A 27620-nucleotide genomic window follows, 5' to 3' on the forward strand; every position below is an offset into this window, starting at 1 on the left:
AATCTTTGGCTTCTCCCTTTAAAGTCCTGGGAAATAACATGAGATATATCTGTTCATCCTCCACTTCTCTTATTTTAAATAGTGTGCAGATCCTATTAAAGGTACGAAGATGTTCATTTGGATCTTCCTTCGGCGCACCACTAAATTGGCATTGATTAGTTACCATGTGTAAAATTTGTCCTTTGATTTCATAATCTGGCGCATTTATGTCAGGTTGAGTAATTGCGTTACCTTGGCCAGTGCGTTTAGCTCTCTTTCGGTCTTCCATACTTAGAGGTTCCAGATTTTTCATGATTGAATTTGTTGAATCTGAATCACTAGAGGATTCTGATTTAATGGTAGGTTCCTCAACAATCTCTGTTTGAATGATTGGTGGTTCCGGAGGAAAGATTAATGGTTCAGGATCTATGAATTGTCCCTGAATATTCTCCGGATTCTCAATTGTAAGGTCGGGTTCAAAAAATGGATTATCGGAAATTTGAATTGGAGTACTTGGTCGACTAGATGACGATTCTAAAGAAAAATCAACGGCGACAATATTTGCTAGATTTCTTGATCTGGTTACAGGTGGTGAACGTACAAAAGGTGGTGAACGTTTTGCTCGGTGCATTCACTGAATATCCTATTAGTTTTTAAAAAGGAAGAAAAATTATATAAGTTATCAAATTAATAGACTTTTCTGATTTTGCCCACGTTTCGAATAGCCAAAAGATGCAGCAGAGGGGCAGGATTCGTTTGGTCTCAATATAATTGAGTACTGTTTGGCTCCAATAACCCGGTCCACGTACAAATTCAACTATTACTACGAACCAGAAAATTTTGATGTCTATCAATTTAACCACTTAAAATAATTTTTCGTTTAAATTTAAAGAAATTTTAGATAAGAAATAGAAAAAATCTAAGTCCTAAAAACTAGAGCGTCGAGAAAATAGAAAGAAAAAGAGCGCGTCGAAAAACGTCAAAAAATAAAAAGTGTCGAAAAATAAAAATAAGAAAGTAGCGCGTCGAAACTTAAAAAGGAACTAAAAACTAAGAATTAAAAGTTGCGTCTAAAAATATTAAAGCTTAAAAGAAAAACTAAATCCAAAATGGCAATAACTTAAAAAGGTACTAAAATTTAAAAACGGCGTCGCAAAATTCTAAAGCACCTAAATCTTAGTCTAAAGAAAAAGCACTTAAGGGATTGTACGGCAAAGCCTAAAAATCTAGAAATAAAAATAACTATGGCAAAAACTATGACTTAAAACTAAATACGAGCGAAAAATACAAATATTACGCTAAAACAAATTAAAAGTTACAAAATATAAAAATAATCTTAAAGTTGTAAAAAGTACAATTTTTATAAAAATATTATTTTTATATTATTTATTTTATAAAAGTATTAATTTTATAATTTAATTAAACTAATTAAACTTAAAATACAAATTAATAATAAAAACTAAACTAATAACTAAAAACTAAAAACCTAATTAGGGTTTAAATAATAATAATTAAAATATACCCCGTAATTAATGCTGAATTAGGTCAAATCCTGGCGTGTCAGGTACCCTCATGCGATCGCATGAGTTTTTACCTTCGAGCTCATGCGATCGCATGGGCTAGATTTTCGGGCCAGTAAATGGGCTGCTACAGTACGGGCCGAGTAGTTTTTATATATATATATATATTTTTTCTGTTTTGCTGTTTTATAATTTATAAAATATTTATATTAAGTAAATAAAACTTATTTTTTTTTACCAAATAAAAATAAAGAAACTTTATAAAACTTATACTTTTAACAAACTCTTAAAAATATATAAATTTTTGTTTTTCTTTTTATATTTTTGAATATATTATTTAAAACGTATTTTTATAAAAGTGAATTTTTATAAAAGTAAACTTAAAAATTAATAAAAATCTTTTTTTTATATAGCGTTGCGCTTTCGGCGTTTAAACAATTCTCCCCGGCAGCGGCGCCAAAAATACTTGATGTGTGCGAGGTGTACTAGGAAATAGTATTATTTTTATAACGAAATACTATTAAATATGATACAATTTTACACAAGATATTTATTTATTTATAGAATGGATATACCTAAACCTTGCTACAACACTTATAGGCAGTGTACCTAATCGTACAGTAGTGTAGTTTTTAATAAGTCCAGTTCGTTCCACAGGGATACACTTAAACAAGCTTAACGCTATATTAGTTTTAACTTATAAAAATACAAATATATATATAAGTAATATTATTATTATAAAAGGGGGGTTTTTTTACCGTTTAATGACCGGTTTGTCGATTTTAAAACTTTAGTTGCAGTTAAAACCTAATGTAAAATATTAAATAAATAAAAGACTTAATTTAAAGCGTAAAATAAATAACGATAATAAAATTGCGATAAAAGTGCGATAATTAAAAAGTACGATAATTAAAAGTGCAATTAAATACAATGACAATAAATAAAAGTGCGATAATTAAAAGTGCAATTAAATATGAAATAAAGGAAATTAAATATGAAATAAAGGAATTATGCTTATTTAAACTTCCGTAATCATGATGTTCGACGTGTTGATTTTAGTTTATTCCCATGGGTTAATTGTCCTTTGTCCTGGATTATTCGATATGTCCATACGGATTTGTCCATAATAGTCCATCAGGCATAAATATAAAGTGCGAAAGTCTTCGTCAACTTATTCTTATTCCCGAAGTCAAATATTTCAACTAATTGGGGATTCGAATTGTAACAAGGTTTTAATACTTTGTTTAATGAATACACCAGGTTATCGACTGCGTGTAAACCAAGGTTTTACTACTTTGTTAACAATTATACCAATTACCCTTGAATGTAATCCACCCCTGTTTCAACAAGTCTATTAACTATTAATCCAGTTCCGTGTCCGATAAAATGAACAATTATTGGTATTTATAGATATCCCGCCCACCGTACCCAGTCAAGCGTATGTGGTTATATATAAATACGTCAAATTATAAGTCTATATATTAATTTAACGAGGTATCGTTTAGTTAATATAAGACCCATTAATAGCCCATAGTCTAATTTCCACAAGTGTCGTTCTTTTGTCCAAACCCCAATTATGGTACAAAGCCCAATTACCCAATCTTAATATTTTTAGCCCAACATCATGATTACTTCGTCTTAAATAAGCATAATAATAACTTAGCTACGAGATATTAAATTAAAAATAACATTAACCATAACTTACAGTGATTAAAAATAGCGTAGCGTTACACGGACAGAATTTCGACTTACACCCTTACAACATTCGCTAACATACCCTTATTATTAGAAATTAAAATTAAAATTAAAATTATAATATAAATATAAATATATATATACGAGTGAGAGATTGAAAGGAAAAAGATGTGTAAATTTCGTCCAAAACTCGCGAACTTTATAGGACCAGGCCTGGATTTTAGGGCCATTCGATCGCATGGCTTTTGTGCCTCCAGGCCATGCGATTGTATGGTGGTAGGTAACAGCTCACAATTCTTTGTTTTCTTGTTTGTCGACGTTTTATATATAATATAATATATATATTAATTTTAAGAATTAATTATATATTATATTATATTCATGTGCATAGTTGACTCATAATTTTTAGTCCGTTGCGTCGAGCGTTGAGAGTTGACTTTGGTCCCGGTTCCGGATTTTCGAACGTCCTTGCGTATAATTTAATATCTTGTACTTTGCGTTTTGCGTCTTGTACTCTTGTAATTTTGAGACGTTTCTTATCAATAATTGGAACCACTTTGATTGTATTTTGTACTTTTGAGCTTTTTGGTCGTTTGCGTCTTCAATTCGTCGAATCTATCTTTTGTCTTCACCTTTTATTATTTAAACGAATATCACTTGTAAATAGAACAATTGCAACTAAAAGCTTATCTTCCTTGAGGGATAATGCTATGAAATATATGTTCTTTTTTAGCATTATCACTACCTGAGGGTTGTCACCTAGTCACTATTCCCATATCAGTTAAGCCACCAACGACCCAAGCATTTGAGATCACCGGGAGCTTACCTGACGAGGAGCCTTTCCCGAGCCTATCACACCTGGAGTTGCCGTCAGACCTCTGTCTGGATTCACTACTAGGCCCTGAGTTGGATATAGGGCAACCACTTGAGTATTTGCTGAGACTAGAGGATGATGATGATCTCTTTAGATACTTCGTAACGCAGACTCAGCACATTGACCAGTATAGTATTCCATAGACTACTTTACTTTATTTTACTTTTATCTTTTTAAAGCATTGTACTAAAAAGTTATATATAGTGAAAATGCTGCCTTTCTCTTTTTGTTCTTCATGCAGAAATATTATCAAAAGAGACTGGTCCTTTCCAGCAATTAGGAGACTGGCCGTAGGAAGGCCCAACACTAGGAAAGTAACACGACCATAGGGAAGTAATCCTTCCTTAAACCTATTTCGACTATTACGCACTAAAATCTCTAAGTGTGGGGTAACCCCCGCAATTAACTTGGAAATTTTAGTAGTCAATGTCCTTGATTTATAAAATATTAAAATATTCTTTTTTAGAGAAAATTAGGGACAATGTTATTCTAAGTGTGGGGTAATAGGTAAAGGTTTTAAAGGTCGAGTAACCGTAAAACGCCAAGTTTTGAAAAATTCTTTTGTCTAAAAAGTAATTAAGCAATGGATATTGGGTGATTTTGAAAAATTCTTACCTTGTTTTTGCCCAAAAGATCTAATAAAATTGCTAGAAATCGGTTTTCGGAACATTCATTAGAACGGAACGATTAATCTGAAACTTATGTTTTGTGTCAAAAGATTTTTTTAAGAAAATATTTAAAAGGCTACGCATGATCAAACACGAACCCTACTCCCAAAAAGTGAGGAATCTTGGACCCAAAATATCTGTATGACCCATCAAATCTACAGTACTTTGTCATTTCGATTGATGAGCGTGCCAGTGTACGGTTCAAGTTAGAACTTGGTTCTGACATACGTTTCAAGACCAATGGTTAGTAAGCACCATACGTGGTGCAGGTGCGATACTCCTTTCGAAATCATTCTGAATAGAGAAGACAAAAAGCCATCCGTTTCCGTTTCCACTCCACGCAATTTAAACCGTCCAACTCACATAAAGAGTTGATGAATCAGAAATATTCACCCCAAATTCAATCCTAAAATACACCATTCACAATCACTCCCCTTTCCATTCATCAAAAGATCCAGAGATTAGTAAAGAGATAGATCGATCAAATTCGCTTTAAAAGCACTTGTTGAAAGATTCTGAACCCCTGATTGTTTTTGATAGGTCAAAGACCTATTTTAAGTGGATTATCACTTCCTCTCTGGGCACCAGGAACGAAAGACAAAAGTTATGAAGAAAGGGTATGCTGATAAAAAAAAATTATATGAAAGAGCAAAGTCTCTACGAATAAGGCAAAGAAAAACCCGAGAAGTTGCCCTGAAGAAGGATATCGGAGGAGCGAAAGAAAATTCTAGACAAAGTCTTAGTAAAATCCGCCTCTTCCGAAGAAAACTTTTACGGATTCCAAGCCGTTCTCTATCCAAAAATGGATACTCTGAAGAATCAAAATATATCAATTCTCTAAAAATCAAAAGATCTGGATACCTTTCACCGATCCATAAATTTCTCGACCAAAGCTTACAACCCATCTTCCTCTTGAAAGAATGCCTAGGAAGAAGATCAATGTCGTCCTTACTTAACCGGTGGAGATATCGATGCTTTACCAAGCCTATGATGAGAACTGTTACACGACTGGCTTCTGAGTGACAACACAATTAGAATAGAACACCCTAAACACTTGAGTGATATGAGTGATCCGCTAGTAAGGAGCCTGATCATGTATACTCTACATCTGAAAGTTGGAAAGTACGCCTTTTTCACTATGGACGCAATTGAAATCTAGTGACCAAATCATCGAAGCTCGAAACTTTTCTAATACTTTCGAAAGAGGTAACGACTTTCGATGAAGGCATAATAAAAAGATATATGGGTGGGGCAAGGGAGAATCTATTAGGAAGATACTTATATTCCCGCTTTTTGCTTGAGGACAAGCAAAGCCAAGTGTGGGGTATTTGATATCGGCCAAAAAGTCACATTTTATCCCCAATATTAAGCCCTAGAACAATAAAGGTTTAAACTTTATCGGCAAAATTATCGCTTTTTCAGTTGATTTTGTAGATTAAGTAATTACGAAGGCTATGCAAAAAGAATCAAGTAAAACGGAGCTAAAACGAAGATTCTAGAGCGAAAACGGTGAAAGACAAGAAATCAAGTTACGATCCAGCAAACCAGCAAGCCAAACGGCATGCCAAACGGCATGCCAAACGGCCTGCCAGTATGGAAAACGGCCTGCCAAATGGTCAGAGTAAACGGGCACCTTAAACGGATTGACCTGGCAAACGGGCCCTGCAAACGGCCTGCCAAACGCCTTGCCAAACGGCCTGCCAACCGTTTGCAGGCAAAAATCAAGTCTATTTAAAGGGCTTTCTCCATCCATTTTAACACACACTCAATTTTGTAATTCATTTCATATTTTCAAGCTTTTAGGTAGTTTTTAGTAGTAGTTAGCTTAGCTTTTATTTTTCGGAGGATATCCCGGCTAGTCCCTGCGATCTCGGGCAGATTTCTTCGGCCTTTTCAGGTTTTTATCCGTAACGCTTGTCTTTTGTATTAAACATGTGTTCTTACTTTTTATGTTTAATAATGCGTTCCAATATTACCATGATATCTCAATTAATCTGTATGTTGCCATGATAGAAGTTTGGGTTAGTGTAATTATGTTAATTTAGTACGATTACTGTTATAATACTGAACTAGGAAGTCTGATAGATTTGTATGCTAGCATCTTAAGGATTGACCAACCTAGGTTGTGATCAGGACTTGTCAACCTATATGAAATTAGCTACTTCATAGGATTAAGACCCCTGGTTATACTGTATCTGAAGATTTTATGAACTCGGTATGGCCGGAGTTCCCGAGAGGCATTTAATGTGCTTTTAGGACACAGAACTTAGGAATTGAGACATGAATGACCTAGTATGCCTATTGACTGTTTCGAAGAGACTTCTTAGGAACTGTTAAGATCTAGTTAGTGCCTTCACTGTGTGATCCAAGCCTATTGCATGTTCTTGTTTGATTGTTGCCTTAGGACTTAGTCATATCAACTGTTTAGGTATTCATTAGGATCCTATCTGCTTTACTATCAGTATATCAACTGTAATGCTGTATAATATCTGAATTGATATGATCTCATTAGTATGATGGAATGGTTGTTAGTTTTCATTTAAGGTTTTGCCAACTTAAACCGACGGATTCCTTCCGTTTGTGATCAGTGTTCAATCAACACGGCACGTTGTTATTCAGTTAACTAAACTGATAACGAGGGTTAGGATTAGAGCTTAACTCACTAATAAACCTAGTACTTTACTGAGGATAACCTCTGAGGTATAGCTACCCTTCAATTATACGACCAAGTGACATACTTCTCACTGCTCAAAGAGAACTCCGAGAGTTCAGAGACAAGTAGGTCTGTGTAATTGGCTCATCTAACCAGATCTACATCATTTCAAGCATAGTCTTAACATAAGCATAATTACCTTTTTCTAACCCAGCACTGATATCTTGGTCAACATTTCCCTGATCTGCATACTCCGGATATCCTTCCACTTATTCACTTTTTTGCACTTAGGACTTTTAGCTAAAACCAACTACTATCTTTTATCTAGGTAATTTAACTAAAAGACAATTATCCACTTGATCTTCAATTCGTTAATCCATAAAAAAATACGACACTAGGTTAACTTACACCTTCTACACCTTAGAAAGTAAAAGTAAATTTAGGCCCCGCACAATATAAATAAACAAACCACTGTGTGCTACTTTGTTCTACCGAACCGGACGTCCTGCGGCCCAACGACACCGCACGAATAAAATCGTCCATTAGCAGCATATCACCTACCAATTGCTTCTTCAGTGCAACCTGAGAATCCGGAGATGACGGCGTTAGATTGTCTCATCTTCCTTCCGAAACATCTTGGGAGCCGGGAAAGGCAATGGGCATACAAGACTTCGACTTCACTTCCCGTGTCGGTGTACATTTCGCTCACCGGGAACCCATCTATCAGGCCGGTAATGACTACCGGTTCATCCCAAGAGTATCGTGGCGGTATTCCCGGGAATGTGATGGCAGCATCTTTCCAGGAGCTCTGTGTGACGACCCGGAAAATTTCGACTAATTTTAAACCAAACTCTCGATACGATTTTATATATTTTGACTCGATAAGAAAAGTCTGTTAGGTTGAGTCTCAAATTTTTTTGAACTGTTTTCATAAATGCATTTAACCTTCGACTGTTATCGACGATTCACGAACAATAAATTATAATTAGATATGTGTGTGTGTGTGTATATATATATATATATATATATAATTGGAAATATAATATTAAATATTATATATTGTTGTTATTAAAATTAATGATGTAAAATAAAATAAAAATATGATATTATGATAATTATTATGTAAAACATATCTATATATATAAATAAAGTATGTTAAATATATATCTTGTGATTTCGAATCTATTAGTAAACAACAGTAACATTCAATTGCCATTTGATGGATATTAAACAAGTTTAATACGAACTTATATGATTTAAAAATAAACGGTGATCCGAAAATGAGTTATATAAATTTCAGGCTTATTAAAAATGTATTTAGGAGCTATTTGTTAAATTTTAATTATTTTTTTTAAATATTTTACCCTGAATCAAGCGCGGACAGGTGATTTAATTTTTATTTAAAATAATTAATGACCAATCTTACACCATAATGACTAAAATAAATAAAGATATTTAATTTAAGAATTTGGGATTTTTTCGAAGAATTTTATCCGCTACTGATTAACAACGAAGTACAAATTTCAGCCCGTGAAAGGCGACGGCTAACAATTCACACGTGCTAATTTCATTAGATCATATAATTAATACTTTATATCTGTTACTATTTCTGATTGATTAAAAATCAATCTATGATTTGCATAGAGTTAAATATATATACTTTTGAGATACATGCACCCTACCACTTGTATTAATTCAACAAACCAACAAATATATCCCATCTTTCCTCTGCTAATTGACACACCAAACTGTTTTTTTTTTCACTGTATACACCGAATTCGTTTAAATCCACTCAAATTGATTATTATATATTATAATTATTGTGATAGTTATTATGATATTTATTAGTTTATCATATAACTAAGTGTTATATATACATCTATTACATATACTTGTTGATATGCTCGATCAACCGAAGCACAAGCCACACCGCCACCCTTTTCCACCTACAACTATCATCTGAGAACCATCACTCCCTCCAAATTTTGTCTCTGAAATTGATCACCAACTCATCTTCTTCGAAAAAGTGCAGCTGCCTTTAATCATCATCATTAATTGGTAAACATGATCAACCAACACTGCTACTATATTGTCTTTGTTTCATTTGACTGCTACTTATAGTCACTGTTTCTGTTCGGGTTTAAACCCACGAAAAACCACCACTTATGTTTTCCTTCGACTACTACTATGGTTAGATAAACCACACACAAACAAAAATCGATTCACTGTGATTGCATCAAGTACCATCATACAACAATCATAAGCGTCATATTTGATCACTGATCAGCAAACTTTAACTACTAGGTTGCCATTCGATCGCCATTGATCACCACCATCACCTTCGTTGATCATCCTAATATCCAATACCATCGAGTGACCAAGCCAAATACCCACTGGTTGCTACTACTATTCTTTTACTACGACCAAGAGTAACAACCACCCACAATTACCATTGTTTTCTTCTTGATCCTATTTCCTGTTGGAAGCCACCTTAAACCATCGATTTATTGTTGATCACAACACAAACCCAACACCTAAATCACCATCATTGATCACCTACATCACCATAATCATCATTAGGAACCACATACCACTGTGTGAACTACTATCCATTGTTATTAACTACTACTTTCGAGCCCATGGTACAGCTATAAACCCTGAGTAAATTGCTATTATACTTGCTGTTGTGTACAGCTGATCGACCTGCAACATCACAGTGTACCAGCTGCAACAGTCGTATGACCCGCTGCTTCCATTAGCCATCTGTTCATGCTTTCCGTTAGCTGCTACAGCTACTCGCGAACCACCCCAAACTAACATCATCTTCTGTAGTTGAGCTGCTATACGATCCACCTATTTACTACTGCTGCACGATATATTTTACTACTCAAAACCCATTGAATTATTGATGCTTTTTGATTGTCAACGTAAGGAAACAAGAAAGAAAAAAAAAAGTAAAGTATATTGATTGATTGATGCACACGAATAAAATAACAAGTGGAGGGGTCAGCAGGGGGACGTATTATTGGATTCTAATTCCACGCACAAAGTTTCTTTATTTTAAAGCAACCTATGCAAATCCTGGTTTGGACCTGCTATTGGACTACGTACCCTATTGAAGTTGGACTGCCATATATTTTTTTTTTCTATTGGGCCGTAATCCTTTTTCTTTTAGGCTGTGATCCAGCTAATCCCTTTCTTTCTTTTCTGTCAAACTAAAATGATGCAAGGGAATGATACGTAATATATGGTGTTAAGATGATCTTGAAGATGATTATGATGATTATATGATATTTGGTAATTGATACTATTGCTGCTATATCATTGTTATTCGTTGTCTCATTGCTTCTGTTTCTATTAATCAATGAAGAAAATGATAATGGTGGTGTTAAAATGAAGACTAACGATGATGATGACGGCAGTAATTTGATGATAGCCGCGTAATTTTTTTTTCTGTTATACTCTCACTGCCATTCGAATAGTACCAGGCCAAACACAGAATTCTTTTTGCATATTGGGCCGTGAGTATAAGTTGTTGTTGGGCCATGTCCTTGGTTATGTTATTGGGCTAAGAATTGGCTTAAATGTACTGTTAAAATGACGTCTAGATGATGATTATGAAGATGAATGATGCTGCAGTGATGATGACGATGAGAAGATAAGATGGTGATGATGAATATATAGTAATGGTGATAACGATATAATGATCATGGAAGATGATGATTATGATGTCGTTGATGATTAGATGATATGATTATATTAAATGATGAATGATGTGAGGGTAACATGAGATAATACATGTTACGTAATACATGATACGTTGATAACCGTATGATGATGGTAGAGGTTAATGGCGAGTTAAAACGATATTGATTATGAAACGAGGTTTGATGAAGAAAGAAGGTGACGTTGATGATATTAAAGTGATGACGATATACATGTTAATCGAATTACGATGATATTTAGGATGGTATAATTTTCATCATCCTTATTATTACCCATTATAATTATAATTATAATTATAATTATTATTATTATTATCCCTACATGCTAACTCACAACTGGATTTGTCTCGTCGGCTTTATCAAAATTCCCAAAACTACAATCAGTTCTTCTTAAAAGCTTTTAGCTTCTCCCTTCCACGATCTTCTTCTCTTTCTTCCCCAAAAAAGCCAAAACCTACCCATAGTCATCTGCCTAACTCAACCTCCACGACGTTAGGCGAAACCCCGCCCTGACAGCTGCTACACCCCACTTTCTTCCTCTAGCTAAAACGCCGCTCAAACCTACTGTACAAACCTAGGGTTTTGTTTTACCAAAACCCAAAAATTGGAGTTTCAGGTAACCATTTTTTCAATTCTCAGAACAATAACAAAAAAAGGTGCTGGGCATATCGTAGTTTAATATTTTGAATCTTTCTGGTACATTTTTCGATTTCTCTTCAGTTTTATGAGATATGAGATACTCGGTATGAAATATGGTATATGACCTACATTGTTTTTGTGAATTTTTGTTTCGGTATTTGCTTTATACTTATCGGTTAGTTTACAAACATAACTGTTAAAGAAATTTATTGTAATTGTTATCGTCATCGTTAACTTAGTTTATTTCTTGGTTTTACATGCTACAACTATTTCTCTCGCTCCGCTTTGTCCGGATTACTATTTTGTAATTTCTTCGTCTTTCTTATTCTTGCATTACAGCCTCGCTTACTAGGATTGGTTAGCTTCTCCAATTTGTCACTTATTTGATGCAAATTTGTTTTTAGTTTAATGATTCTTTATTGATTCTGCAAAAAAAAAAAAAAAAATGCCTTTTTTCACCAAATACATATGTAAACATAATGAAAAATGATTAGTTGGTTACTAAATGTTTGAACTGCAGCTTGGTAGAGTTTCAAACTTTTAGTTTAGGTAATTTCGTATGATCATTAAAGTTGAATTACTAAGTTCATACATGCTAAATATGTGCCGAGTGGTTATTGGTAATATGGGTTATCTTTGGAGAATTTGGCAATAATTTTTTAGGCTTTGTACTTCGTTGGTAGCTATTTGCATAAAGCTGCTGGCTACGATTTTAGAATCATAAATAATTAATTTGCTTCGAACAAAGCCTACAAAAAAGGATTTAGTGTTTTTTTATTAGTGTTACAATACATAAGACATACGAATACACATTTAATGTTAGTAGGTAGTCGGTGCAATTAATGTAGTTAGTTGGGACGGTGCAATTAATGTAGTTAGTTGGGTTGCTGCATTTATTGGGCAGTAAGGTCTTGTATCTCGGGTCTATAAATATCCTCGTTGTATCTTGTAAATTTGTATCAATTAAGAGAGATGAAATTACAGAGAGTTTAGATGTTTGTAGATGTTAAAAAAAAAAAAAAAAAAAATGAGCGATGAAAAGAAAATAGATGGTAATTTAAGCGAGACTATTCCTATTGCAGCCCGTTTGACCGACAATAAACTTAATGGGTCTAACTTCTTTGAATGGAGTAAGACAATCCGTGTATATCTTAGGAGCATGGGAAAAGCTTCTCATCTTACTTCCGAACCTCCTAAAGATGATACACGGGATCTGTGCCTACAAAATGACGCCAGAATCTTTCTTCAAATTATGAATTCCATTGAATCTTCGGTTACTTCGTTGGTAAATCATTGTGAGTATGTAAAAGAGCTTATGGAGTATCTCGATTTTCTATATTCTGGAAAGAGCAATATCTCTAGAATATTTAATGTGTGCAAATCTTTTCATCGCGGTGAACAACACGATCGATCTTTAGTGGCTTATGTTATGGAATTTAAGAAAACATATGAGGAGTTTAACTCTGTGATGCCTTTGAGTGCTGATATTAAGACTATGCAGACACAACGTGAGCAAGTAGCGGTCATGAGCTTTCTAACTGGTTTACGACCAGAACATGATGCTATTAAGTCCCAGTTTTTGAACGAGTCTACAATTCCCTCTCTTCAAGAAACATTTGCTCGTGTCCTCCGTCACGAGGATGTTAAAACACCTTAAGTTTCTGAGCACAACACTGCTCTTGTCAGTCGTGGAGGATTTAGAGGAGGAGGGAGGTCTCGTGGAGGCTATCGAGGAAGTTATCGAGGAAGTTATCGAGGAAGTTCAAGAGGAGGCCATACTGATAGAACAACGGAAGAACCCACTAATTCTGGTGTGGAGTGTTTTTATTGTCATGAACTTGGACATACTAAACGATTTTGCAAGAAATTGCAAACTCAAAATATGAGGAATAATCTTTCAGCACATGCTGCATCTTCAACTGTTGCAAATGGTGAATCTGTGAAACCTACTACTTCAACCGTTGCTTTTGCCGAAACAGGTAATGACACGTGTCTCTTATCATCAGCCTCCAAATGGGTCATTGATTCTGGTGCCTCAGATCATATGACAGGTAATAACCATCTTTACTCTGACTTCAATACACACTCATCGTATGTCACAATTGCAAATGGTACCACCTCCCCTGTTCTTGGTTCCGGCACTATCAACCTCACCCCATCTATATCTTTATCATCCGTTTTGTGTCTGCCTAATTTCTCATTTAACCTACTATCCGTCAGCAAACTTACTCGTGACTTAAATTGTGTAGCCTTATTGTTTCCTGACTCTTGTATCTTTCAGGATCTCTCGACGAAACAGATTATTGGTAAAGGACGGGTATCTGATGGACTTTACATACTTGAAACTACAACAAAAATTCCCCGATCATTAGTTTGCTCAAAGTCATCCTCTCCTCTTATGATGCATTGTCGGTTAGGTCATCCTTCTTTACAGAATCTGAAGAAACTATGTTCTAAGTTTTCCGGTTTATCCTCTTTATATTGTGAGTCTTGTCAGTTCGCTAAGCATCAACGAGTCCACTTAAGTCCTAGAGTCAATAAGCGGGCTGCGTCCCCATTTGAATTAGTACATTCTGATGTTTGGGGTCCGTGTTCTGTGACATCAAAATCTGGTTTTAAATATTTTGTTACTTTTATTGATGACTACTCTCGTGTTACATGGCTTTATTTAATGAAAAGTCGCTCGGAAGTGTTTAATCATTTTTGTTCCTTTGTTGCTGAAGTAAAAACACAATTTCATACTTCTGTTCTAACTCTGAGAAGTGATAACGCAAAAGAATTTCTCTCAGAGTCTTTTAAATCATATATGCTACAAGAAGGTATCCTGCATGAGTCATCATGTGTTGATACACCAGCACAAAATGGGGTTGCGGAACGGAAAAATAGACACCTTCTTGAGGTGGCCCGAGCACTATTATTTCAAATGAATGTTCCAAAACCTTTTGGGCTGATGCCGTATCAACTGCGTGCTTTCTTATAAATCGCATGCCGTCTGAAGTTCTTAATGGTGATATTCCATATAGTATTTTATTTCCTACAAAATCCTTGTTTCCAATCGAGCCTAAGATATTTGGTAGCACTTGTTTTGTTCGAGACACCCAACCTCACCTAACCAAATTAGATCCTAAATCTATTAAGTGTGTCTTTCTAGGATACTCTCGTCTTCAGAAAGGGTATAGATGCTTTTCACCAACTCTCCAACGCTATGTTGTTTCCAGAGACGTCACATTTCAAGAAGAATTACCATTCTTTCCTACAACCATTTCTCGCAATCATGAGGAGAGTGATGACTTATTGAGATATAGCATGGAAGTTCCCACACCAGATCCCACACCAGATCATACACCAGATCCCACACCAGAGCCCACACCATCAGAACAAACTGACCATTTTCAATATATATACAGTCGACGACCCCGTCCTACATCAGTGCCCGCTCCTGAGCCACAGTCATCGTCGGTAGATCCTCCCGGTGAGTCACCGAGTAATGTTTCTAGTGATATTCATGATACCCAATCTTCCGATTCTGATTCTGATATACCGATTGCTCTTCGAAAAGGTAAACGTAAGTGTACTTATCCTATTGCTTCCTTTGTCTCTTATGATAAATTGTCCGTCTCTTCTCGTGCTTTTGTTGCCACTTTAGACTCTGTCTCCATTCCAAAAACTGTTGGTGAAGCTTTGGCTCATTCTGGATGGCGTGCTGCTATGATTGAGGAAATGAATGCACTCGATCATAATGGCACCTGGGCATTAGTTAACTTACCTGTTTCTAAAAAGGCAATTGGTTGTAAGTGGGTCTTCACGGTAAAGGTTAATCCTGATGGTTCTTTGGCACGGTTGAAAGCTCGTTTAGTTGCTAAGGGATATGCTCAAACATATGGGGTGGATTATTCTGAGACCTTTTCTCCTGTTGCTAAACTCACATCTATCAGATTATTTATTTCTTTAGCTGCTACATATCAATGGACACTTCACCAACTTGATGTGAAAAATGCCTTTTTACATGGAAATTTGCAAGAAGAAGTCTATATGGAGCAACCACCTGGGTTTGTTGCTCAGGGGGAGTCTGGTAAAGTATGCAAATTACGAAAAGCAATTTACGGTTTGAAGCAATCTCCTCGTGCCTGGTTCGGAAAATTCAATGCGGTAGTTAGAAACTTTGGCCTAAGAAGAAGTGCATATGATCACTCCGTATTCTTCGCTTCATCAAACTCTGGGTGCATCTTGCTTGTTGTTTATGTGGATGACATTGTAATCACTGGGAGTGATAAAGAAGGAATTCACAAGTTAAAAACATTCTTAAGTACTCAATTTCAAACGAAGGACCTTGGTCCTTTGAAATATTTTCTCGGTATTGAAGTCTCTCGAAATAAAAGAGGTATTTTCTTATCTCAGAGAAAGTATTGCCTTGATGTGCTCAGTGATTCTGGGATGATTAATGCAAAAACTTGTGAAACACCAATGATACCTAGTATAAAGTTAAAAACTGACGAAGGAGAACTTCTTATGAACCCAGAAAAATATAGAAGGATTGTTGGCAAGCTAAATTATCTTACACTCACCCGTCCTGATATTGCTTTCCCGGTGAGTGTTGTTAGTCAGTTCTTGTCATCTCCGAGAACCTCACATTGGGATGCTGTCACTCATATCTTAAAGTACTTAAAAGGTACACCTGGTCGTGGTCTTTTATACCAGAATCATGGTCATCACACTATTGAGGGATTTTCTGATGCTGATTATAATGGTGATCCTGCAACTAAACGCTCTACAACTGGTTATTGTGTCTTTGTTGGAGGAAATCTTGTATCTTGGAAAAGTAAGAAACAAAATGTGGTATCTTGTTCAAGTGCGGAATCTGAGTATCGAGCCATGGCCCAGACAACTTGTGAACTTATTTGGGTTCGTAACCTTCTTAGCGAGATTGGTTTTGCTCAGTCCGAACCAATGAATCTGTGGTGTGATAACAAAGCAGCTATTCATATTGCAAGCAACCCCGTTTTCCATGAAAGGACCAAACATATTGAAGTTGACTGTCATTTTACTCGAGAAAAGTTAGAAGAAGGAATTATTCAAACACCTCATATCAAAAGTAATGAACAGTTGGCTGACTTATTCACCAAAGCATTACCTAGAAATTGTATCCGTCAGTTTTGTGACAAGCTGGGCATGATCAATATCTATGCTCCAGCTTGAGGGGGAGTGTTACAATACATAAGACATACGAATACACATTTAATGTTAGTAGGTAGTCGGTGCAATTAATGTAGTTAGTTGGGACGGTGCAATTAATGTAGTTAGTTGGGTTGCTGCATTTATTGGGCAGTAAGGTCTTGTATCTCGGGTCTATAAATATCCTCGTTGTATCTTGTAAATTTGTATCAATTAAGAGAGATGAAATTACAGAGAGTTTAGATGTTTGTAGATGTTAAATTTCAATTAGCATGTTGACATCATTTCAAGCAAAATCAGGTATCTCATTATTTAAGGAGTTCACAGATGATGGAGGCATGTACATTCAAAGACTGCTAATCCATCTATTAAGGTTAGTATATCTATTATTGTCGTAAATTGGAATCCAGGGTATCAGTTTACTGTAAATTCCGCTACACTCATCCTTTGTTTTTGTTTTGATATCAAACGGTTAGTTTAATTTAGTGTGGGTTAATGTTTTCCTCCCATGTTACAAGTGACTGTTATAAACTTATCTGAGAAATTATCATACAGAGGTTTGACACTGAATTTTCCACCATCAGAGAACCATAATTAACTACTTAAGATACAATTTATGTGGATCATTTTAGAGACAGTTAGAACAGGTAAAAGAAATGCTTAAAGGAATATGTTTCAGTAGGAGTGAATATTTGTCAACTTTGAATGATAAAAAGTCAACATTATTATGTACATAGTAAACAGAAATATGAGCTTTATAATTACTTTATACTAAAAAACTAAAATCTTGAAACATTAAAGTTTCGCTTAACTTAATGACTATGTGATGGGTTTACGAATTGAAGGTTCCGTATAGTATTTGCATTTCAAATGCTCATTCACAATTTAACTCTGGATGAATATACGTGTAATAGAGCTGCTTTAGTAGTCAGCCTGGCTTGAGTGTTTTTTTTTCTTTTGTTACAATATGCATTCATCCAATTCAAGACATCACTTGATGTGTTCATGGGTTATTGTAAAATGAAGATGTTTTTGACTTCAAAGTCAAAGGCAGTTGGGTGTAAGGATATCTCTTTTTGTTTATGTATTGATCATACACATTATTAATTGTCAAAACGTCTTGCGTACTTTGTGAATATAGGATAAAATGATGTCAGGTTCGTCGATAAGGATCTTTGATTGCAAAAAGAAGATAAAGAGTCTTATAGAATTATCTAAGTTCTTCTTTACAGTCAAATGGTAGCGCTGCTGGAGCATTAATGGACAATTGTGAAACGCATACACCAGGCACAGGTTTATGTATTCTTACTTTATATTATAAATGTTTAACTATGTGTTTGTGGCTAAGTGTTTAGTCATCTTGAATCTTCAAAAAACAATTTTTGTTAAAAAATATAATAATAATTCGTGTAGATGATGACTTGCTCTTTACTATGCGATCTTTGAATTTTTTGTGACTGAGTAAATATGGAGATGGTCAAAAATATACTTCTACTGGCACCTCCGAGCCAGAAACCCAGAAAATTATAGGGTCATCACACTAACAACATAAATACATTTGTTTACCCATGACACTAACAACAACTTTCTTTGCAGCACGACAAAAATTCAATTACGAAGGACCAATTGGCCAAGTAGACAACAACAGAGAGTGGTATTACCGGACATGTACCGAGGGCAAGAAAAAATTGATCAGCCCCCATCAAACGCAGGTTGCCGCTACTATGGGACCCAAACAGAACACAACATCAGGTTGGTCATTTTTTAAGCCACCTATTAGTTGAAAAATAATCTAGCCTAGCTTGATCTTCTATGCAAAGTTTTATTAGTTTTATTAGATGTTATAAAAAGCATATGTGAAGTGGTTCCGATTCCTAAAATGTAATGTAATTTCATATTATAACAGGAAACCAATTTCCCGGTTTCACTAACGAACAGATTTATGCTATGTGCAGCGACAACGTGATCCAGCTTATTCTGTGGAATGAGTGCGCGACACACTTTGATGTCCAGATGTACGAATTATTGGAAAATCCAGAGATACTAGCGGCTACGTCATGATGGGTTAAAGACTACAGAGGTAACTTTTGTTCATACATATATGTAACAAACAGTTACTACACTTTAAACTACAAATACATGTGTGAGCAACTTATAACGATCTCCGAAACCATAAACTTTAATTTTGATCAAAACTATTGAGGCTGTGCTGATGAAACAATTTATTATTGCTGTTTATAGAGTAAATTGAGCGAAGATTGAGATGATCCGTATCTTGGTGTGGCAATTTCAGAAGGTTTCAAGGTTTGAATAGTTGGAGTAGAAACCTCGAGTCAATTTGCCTATATTCTAAACGTTTAATGTTACGTAAGAGCATATATATATATATATATATATATATATATATATATATATATATATATATATATATATATATATATATATATATATATATATAGGGGCAGGATCAATGGGGAAGTAACCAATCGGGGGGAAGCGGGGGGAAGCAATTTTTTTTTTTTTTTCGTTTTTTTTGAAATTTTTTTTTTTTGGCATCAAGATCAGACAAAAATATGAACATTTAGAAGAGACACTTCGTGATGAATGTTATTATTTAGGCGGGAAAACGATCGACAAAAATAACATTCAAGATAATATTGTTCGTGAAGAATATGAACGTTTTTTTTTCATGTTTTGTGAAGTAAAATTTAGCCCGATTTAGAGTTTAGGGTTTAGGGTTTGGTGTTTGGTGTTTTGGGTTTATTCCATAAACCCAAAACACCAAACCCTGAACTCTAAACCGTCCGTGTTAAAAACTCAAATCTAAATCCTAAATCTAAACCCTAAATCTAAACTCTAAACCCTAAATTTCTAAACCCTAATATCTAAACCCTATAAATCCTAATATTAAACCCTAATATCTAAACCCCAATAGCTAAAACCTCAAAATACGCTCGAAAAACACGATAATTGTTATATATTACTTCTTCGAGCGTTTTCCCGCAAAAAAAAAAAACATTTATCACAAAGTGTCTCTACTAAATGTTCATATTTTCATCTCATCTATAATGTTCGTGAACAAAGTTTTTTCAAAAAACGAAAAAAAAAAAGTTTTTGCTTTCCCCCGCTTCCCCCCGAATGGTTACTTCCCTCTTGATCCTACCACTATATATATATATATATATATATATATATATATATATATATATATATATATATATATATATTTATTCATGATTCTCCTTTGTGTACCATCTCCTTCACAACACGCTACGAAAGTCATGTAATGAATGCGCCGCAGCAACGCGCGGCCGAATCTGTTGCTAGTTATTATTATTAGTATGATTATTATTATATTTAGTAACATTATTATTAGTTTTATCATTATTAGTTTATTTCTTATTATTATCATAAATATTAGTATTATTATTAGTAGTATTATTAATTATTATCATTATAATTACTAAAATAAATATTAGTATTATTATTATTAATAAAATCATTATTTTTATAGTCATTACTATTCAGATTCATCAGTATTAAAATTATCATTTTCATTATTTTTTTATCATCATTATTATTAGTATTAACATTATTATTAATATTTTTATCATTTTTATATTATTACTTTTACCATTATTATTATTATTATTATATTATTACAGCTATCTTATTATTACTATCAATATTACTATTAGTATTATTATTATTATTAATACAATAAAAGTTAGTTATATAAATATATACTTAATAAAACTATATTTTTATAAATTATTTATTTAAAGTATATAACGTAAATATATTTAAGTTAATAATGAAACATATGAATTACTAAAATAACAGTATAGTAATAATAATACATAAATTTATTCGACCTCAATTATATGTGTTAATATATATATATATATATATATATACATATATATATATATATACATATATATATATATATGTATATATATATATATGTATATATATATATAGGTTCGTGAATCCGAGGCCAACCCTGCATTGTTCAGTATCGTCGTATGCAGATTTTTACTACAAAATATCGTATTGTGAGTTTCATTTGCTCCCTTTTTAAATGCTTTTCAAATATATATTTTTGTGCTGAGAATATATGCACTGTTTTTATAATTGTTTTACGAAATAGACACAAGTACTCACAACTACATTATATGGTTGAATTATTAGACCGAATATCACCCCTTTTAGCTTGGTAACCTAAGAATTAGTGTTTATTATACAACTTTCATGCTGGAAAATGGTATGGAGCCGGTATAATGGCCACTAATTGACGCGAATCTTAAAGGTAGATCTACGGGCACTAACTCCCCCCATACTGGAAAATGGTATGCTTTAGTACTTCGAGTTTATATTATACAGACGAGAGGATTCTGTTTTGGGGATATTCTATATGCATCTTGTTAAGGTCGGTTACCAGGTGTTGACCATATGAATGATTTTTATACACTTGCGAGTGTAATGTTATTTATGAAAAATGAAATCTTGTGGTCTATTAAAATTATGGAAATGAATGATTATGATAAACCTATGAACTCACCAACCTTTTGGTTGACACTTTTAAGCATATTTATTCTCAGGTACGAAAGAAATCTTCCGCTGTGTATTTTGCTCATTTTAAAGATATTACTTGGAGTCATTCATGGCATAGAGGTCTGCACCTCGCGATGGGACCAAATGTTGATGACTTCGTCCAGGTGGATTAGGACGGGTTATGACACTCTGCGGGACAAACACGTCCTTCTCGACGTTGATCATGTTGATGACAACTTTATCTTTCGCCTTCTCACGTTTCTTACCGTCTTCCTTCTGCCAACTAAATGTTTTGTTGGGATCAGCCTTTTTGAACTTCCGTCCTGACAATAAGTGATCGAGTTCACCTGCTTTGATTTTGCCGATGATTTCGCGTATCAGCGCCTTGCATTCATCGGTGTCATGGCCATTGTCTTCATGGAACTCACAATACTTGTCTGACTTTTGACCGTCCCGTTTTTCCAGTGGTGCCAGAGGGGTAAACTTTGCCTTTACGGGTTCTGTTAACAGTATTTCCCTTGGAGTTTTGGATAAGCTGTCGATTAGGGACCCTTTATCATATGGCTTTCGACTGCTCCTGTCATGTCTATGGCTGTTATGGCTTTTGCCGTGGCTGTTGTGGTTTTTGTGATGGCTTTTACTGCGTCTGCTACTGTCATGACGGTGCCTGTTGTCACTTCTTCTTTCCTCTTCTCTTCCCGATGATACCCGGCCTGTCTCTCCCTCCCAGAGTGTTGGTATTGCGTTGCTACCATCACAGCGTCTGCAAATGTACCCGGGATGTTCCATCGGAGTTCAGAGACAATCGACGAGTGTGCGTCTTTGTCCAGGCACGTTATGACTCCGAAAATCTGTTGTGTTTCTGGGAGTCCTGGTATTTTTTGACATTCCAGCATGTACCTCGTGATGAAGCTTTCAATTTTCTCCCCCCTGTACATCGGGATTTTGTGAGCATACAGGTGTGTATACGTGTGTCGACGGAGGTTCTGATATTGCATGAGAAACTTTTCCCGCAAGTCTGCGAAGCATGTGATTCCGTTAGGTGGTAATTTTGCGAACCACTCCCTGGCAGCCGACTGTAGTTCAGTCGGAAAGAGATGACATGCTACCTCATCACTCCAATGTTGGGTTTTCATGGCGCCCTCAAAGATTTGCAGGAAATCGTTCGGGTCAGTATTGCCATTGTACACCCCCAAAGTGACCGGTATGACGATGTTAGGAGGGAGTATGAAGCTAGCGATTCGTTCGCACAGCTTCTGGCTAGTAGCTGACATCTCAACCGGTCGCTTTGCTTTGTTACCGGTGATTAGGGCGAACAGATTTTCGAGTGCAGTCCCCTGGACGGCGGGTTGCGACAGGGAGTGTCTGTATGCCGGCGGCGCAGCCTGCACGAGGAGCTCGGTCAGCCATGCGTTCGCGGCAGCTTTGGTGACACCCTCGCTTCCCACACAGACGTTTGACATTGGGCTGGTTTTCAGAACGTCTAGAGTTTGCGATTGCTGCTTCTCTGCTAGACTGTTATCGTTCAGCATGAACTTTAGCTTTTCGATCACTTGTTTCTCGATGTCGGATGAGATTATTTTGGTGATCATGTCGGTGTCTTTATGAGACGATCCGATGCCGCTTGAACCACCAGTTTTAAGACCAAGAGTGTCGAGCTTCAACCTATCTCCACCGAGTGTTGATCCCTCGTGTGTGTCCTCGTTGTCGTCGGAGACATTCATCTCGTCTCCCGACGCGTCACCGGAGTGAATGTGATCGATTGATTGTTTTTGAGGTTGAGGTGGCTCCACCGGTGGGAATAATCGAACAGATCCTAACAAAATTTTCTAGATTCGTGGGCTGACGTGGCATGCAACTTGCTTGCATGCTTGTTCCGGGACAGAGTATCTGTTCCGGGACAGTGCACATTCTCCGGGACGACGTGCTTATCCCGGGAGGGTATCATTATGCCGAGTTGAAATGCAGAACCGAGAAGTGGTAACGGTACCAGCAGCATGTCGGTTCCGGTTAAGGCATCGCGGTGCTCTCAGTCTAGCCGGGGAGGTTTTGCTTTCTATTTATTCCAAGTGTTTCTTCACGGTTATAACCTTCATGACTGGCTATATGATGTCGGTTATGTGTATGTCATCCGGGTTCTCAGTCTAGCCATTCGCCCGCCGTGGTAAAGTTGCTGAGATGACGTCGGATGGATGCCGGGAAGGGTCCGTATTCCGGGACGCGCGGTGCCGGGTAGGATCTTTGCCGAGATGCTTGCCTGTTTTTGAGACAGATCATTATGCGTATCATTATCGACCTTAACAGCTGCTTTTGGAGGGTAATCGTTGTTTAACTTGGGATCAACACATTGTTTTACTTTGTCCTCGCTCAATCTTGGAGTTGCCTGAGCAGATCATTAGCCATTTGAGCATAAACTATATATATATATATATATATATATATATATATATATATATATATATATATATATATATATATATATATATATATATATATATATATAGTGCTAGGATCAAGAGGGAAGTAACCATTCGGGGGAAGCAAAAACTTTTTTTTATAGGGGCAGGATCAATGGGGAAGTAACCAATCGGGGGGAAGCGGGGTGAAGCAAAAATTTTTTTTTTTCGTTTTTTTTGAAATTTTTTTTTTCCGGCATCAAGATCACACGAAAATATGAACATTTAGAAGAGACACTTCGTGATGAATGTTATTATTTAGGCGAAAAAACGAACGACAAAAATAACATTCAAGATAATATTGTTCGTGAAGAATATGAACGCTTTTTTTTCATGTTTTGTGAAGTAAAATTTAGCCCAGTTTAGGGTTTGGTGTTTTGGGTTTATTCTATAAACCCAAAACACCAAACCCTAAACCCTAAACCATAAACTCTAAACCGTTCGTGTTAAAAACTCAATCTAAATCCTAAATCTAAACCCTAAATCTAAACCCTAAACCCTAATTTTCTAAACCCTAATATCTAAACCCTAATATCTAAACCCCAATAGCTAAAACCTCAAAATACGCTCGAAAAACACGATAATTTATATATTACTTCTTCGAGCGTTTTTCCCGCCAAAATAAAAACATTTATCACAAAGTGTCTCTACTAAATGTTCATATTTTCATCTCATCTATAATGTTCGTGAACAAAGTTTTTTCAGAAAACGAAAAAAAAAAAAAAAGTTTTTGCTTCCCCCCGAATGGTTACTTCCCTCTTGATCCTACCAATATATATATATATATATATATATATATATATATATATATTTTTTTTTTTTTTTTTCCTGATGGTCTTGTTGGTTTTTAGTTTATAACTCCCTCTAGAAACCTTTTTTTTTATATCTTGCAGTAAAAATGGAAGTTATGGACTCACCCATGTAACAAGACTTTGTTGTCCTTTAGGCATTGTGTGATCTGGTTTTCGTCCTGTCAAAAGTTCTAAAAGAACAACCCCAAAACTGTACACGTTGCTCTTCCTGTCCTACCATTGCATATCCGCTCTCAAAATTTTAATATAATTTTGTATTATATATCAACATACATTTTCAACAAACTTGGACAATTTAATAGTTTGACTTACTCAGGAGCATGGTTGCCGAAAGTTCCCAAACACTCTAGTTGACTGCAGGCCAGCTGCGGTGTCAGAAGACAAACTGCTAAAGCTGAAATCGCTATTTTTGTTTCAAAATCATCAAACACAAGAACATTGCTTGACCTTAAATCGCAATGAACTATTGGTGGATTCACCTTCTCATGTAGATATTCAAGTCCTCTTGCTGCATCATACACGATTTTAACTCTGAGCCCAATTCAGAACTACACCACGTTCATCGTTATCACCACCACCCTTTCTACCGAACCCGAACCATAAAACCATGTTAAATTATAGTACAAAAAAAGAAAGTAGAAAAAAGGTCTTGCTTGGTTACTTGCCATGTAATATCTGATGCAAACAACCCATAGTTGCATATTCATATACTAAGATTCGATTTTTTTTATCCAAACAATAATCGCACAATTGAGAAAAATACTCGATTCTTACATCTTGAAACCATGGATAACTGCAATTATGTCGAGCAGTAAACTAAACGGTGCTTATTAATCAGTTCAGCAACTAATACAAAAACGATGTTCTCACCTTTTCCTTAAAATCAGATTCGGAATCTTGTATAGAGCAGGTATCCAACTTCTTTATAATAACTTCCTCCCCACTGTTTAGCTTTCCATTTCGAACCAAACTTATGTGTTATTTTATTTTGTTTATCTAACGACAAGGATGGTACTTCAATCGTCAAGCGTTTCTGTGGGACCCCACTTTTTGTAGCTCCACCAGGCCTTGGCGCTCTCATACTACCTACATTGTTTCTGCGTTTTTTGCTTCAAAAAGTTTGTAAATAATGTACGTAATGATATATGAGTATATATAGTCATATAGATATATAACACGATATATTGGTGCATGAGGAGCTGTATTACAATTGTTGTTGTTTGTGGTTTCATGTTTATTGTCCTTGTAATGTTTCTTCTTCCTACAACACCAACACGGCATGATCATGCCACAAAAATCAATATTCTTCCTCTCTTGTAGTTACTTTTTTTAATGATGCAATCTCATGAGAATCCTGCATTCAAACGTATGATTAAGAAATCGATTGCTTCAAATATAATCTTGATCAGAAATAAAAAATGAGATTGACAACGTACTCCATGATATATACAATCATAATCATGATACAACCACACTGATAACGTACAATACAATAGCGTATTGAATATGTAATCTGAAGAAGCAAAGGTTTGGTTGAGGTGGGAAGAACAGATCAGAGAATGAAAGCAGAAAAAGAAGATTGATGGATCATTATTTCCAATGATTAATATGTCACAAACTTAATTAATTAGGCTGTGATTAATTGTATGTTGTACTGTTATCAAACTAAAAACGTGTTATCAAATAGGGTATAGAATAATAATAATCTGGATTGATGTTGAATCATGTGAAACACTTTCGCAATTAAGTATTCCCACCCTATCAAGCCTCGGGTTACAACAAATCCTAATTGGGATAAGACAAGATTACAATTCGTTTCCAAGCAAGAAGAAATCAAATCAATATCGGAGTATTTTCTTTTATTTTCCGTGAATGAAAGTGATATACAGTTTTCTGGATGGAAAACAAACCTATTAAACAGTTAAATGTTAAATGGTGCAATGAAAGGTTACAATCCTTCATTTAGGCGGGAATATCTGTTAAATCAACATACATGACTTTAGGCGGGAATATCTGTTGGAAGGCAACTTTTCGATAAAGAAAATAGTGCCTTTTGGAACCCTGCCCGCTCACCTGGGAGCGGGACCCAGCCAGGGCGCTGCCCCTTCGACCCCGCAAGGGGGCGCAACCCCCTTGACCCCGCTATTTTCGCGATAGTGTCCAATCAACTCTTACGGCGTGCATTCCGCAATTTCCAAACCCGTCATTAAGTATAACTATATAGCTTTCACTTTCAAATAAAACCCCAATTACCTAAAATGATTGTTAGATGACACTAAAATCACCAACAAAATGGGCACCTATTTGTCTTCATTTGGATTATGCATTAATTATTTTGGTCTTGGTTTGGTTAGTTTCTTATTCATGTCTTATGATTGTAGGTCGTTTTTTTTCTTTTGTTTATGGCGAGACTCGGGTTTAGTTACCTTTAGGTCGGTATCAGTAGTGGGGATATTTTACTGCTTTCGAGCCTCGTCCGTGGTTTGTCTTGTTGTATCTCGGTTTTCTTTTCTCTTTCCGAGATAAAAATTCGTTATAAGTTTTTAATTTTTTGCCACAGAAAAAAGATTTGTGGTCACATGTTTCTTTTAAAATAGATCATATGTTTAGTAAATTATCACGTTAACTTAATAGTTTGTCATTTGATCGAATGTAATCTTATTATTGGTTATGGTGAACTGTAGCCAGTTGGTTTGAGTGCAAAGAGTGGGGGAATGTTTGGGAATTGATTGTTTACTTTCCGGTTTAGGTGCAGAGACCCGGATTAGGGATCTGGAAATCGCAAGGTGGCTTAATATCAGTCTATGAGGTCTCGACTCGGTAGGGAACCCGAGTGAGTTGTATACAAAGTCGAATAGAGAGTGAGAAAG

General features: G+C 35.4%; 1 long non-coding RNA gene across 5 annotated transcripts; it reads left to right on the forward strand.

The window, feature by feature from the left end:
• Nucleotides 1-11450: 11450 nt before the first annotated feature.
• On the forward strand, nt 11451-26017 carry LOC139886642 (uncharacterized). 5 transcript variants are annotated; one of them, XR_011772535.1, is made up of 9 exons: nt 11451-11730; nt 17226-17298; nt 18067-18218; nt 18522-18677; nt 18881-19005; nt 19167-19229; nt 24832-24942; nt 25067-25660; nt 25758-26017. It is a non-coding gene; the product is annotated as an uncharacterized lncRNA (long non-coding RNA). The 5 variants fall into 5 exon arrangements; XR_011772533.1 differs by having other exon boundaries at nt 19167-19292; nt 24832-25660; XR_011772532.1 differs by having other exon boundaries at nt 24832-25660.
• The last annotated feature ends 1603 nt before the right edge of the window (nt 26018-27620 follow it).

Source organism: Rutidosis leptorrhynchoides, chromosome 1 (assembly GCF_046630445.1).
Source record: "Rutidosis leptorrhynchoides isolate AG116_Rl617_1_P2 chromosome 1, CSIRO_AGI_Rlap_v1, whole genome shotgun sequence".
NCBI classification, from domain to species: Eukaryota; Viridiplantae; Streptophyta; class Magnoliopsida; order Asterales; family Asteraceae; genus Rutidosis; species Rutidosis leptorrhynchoides.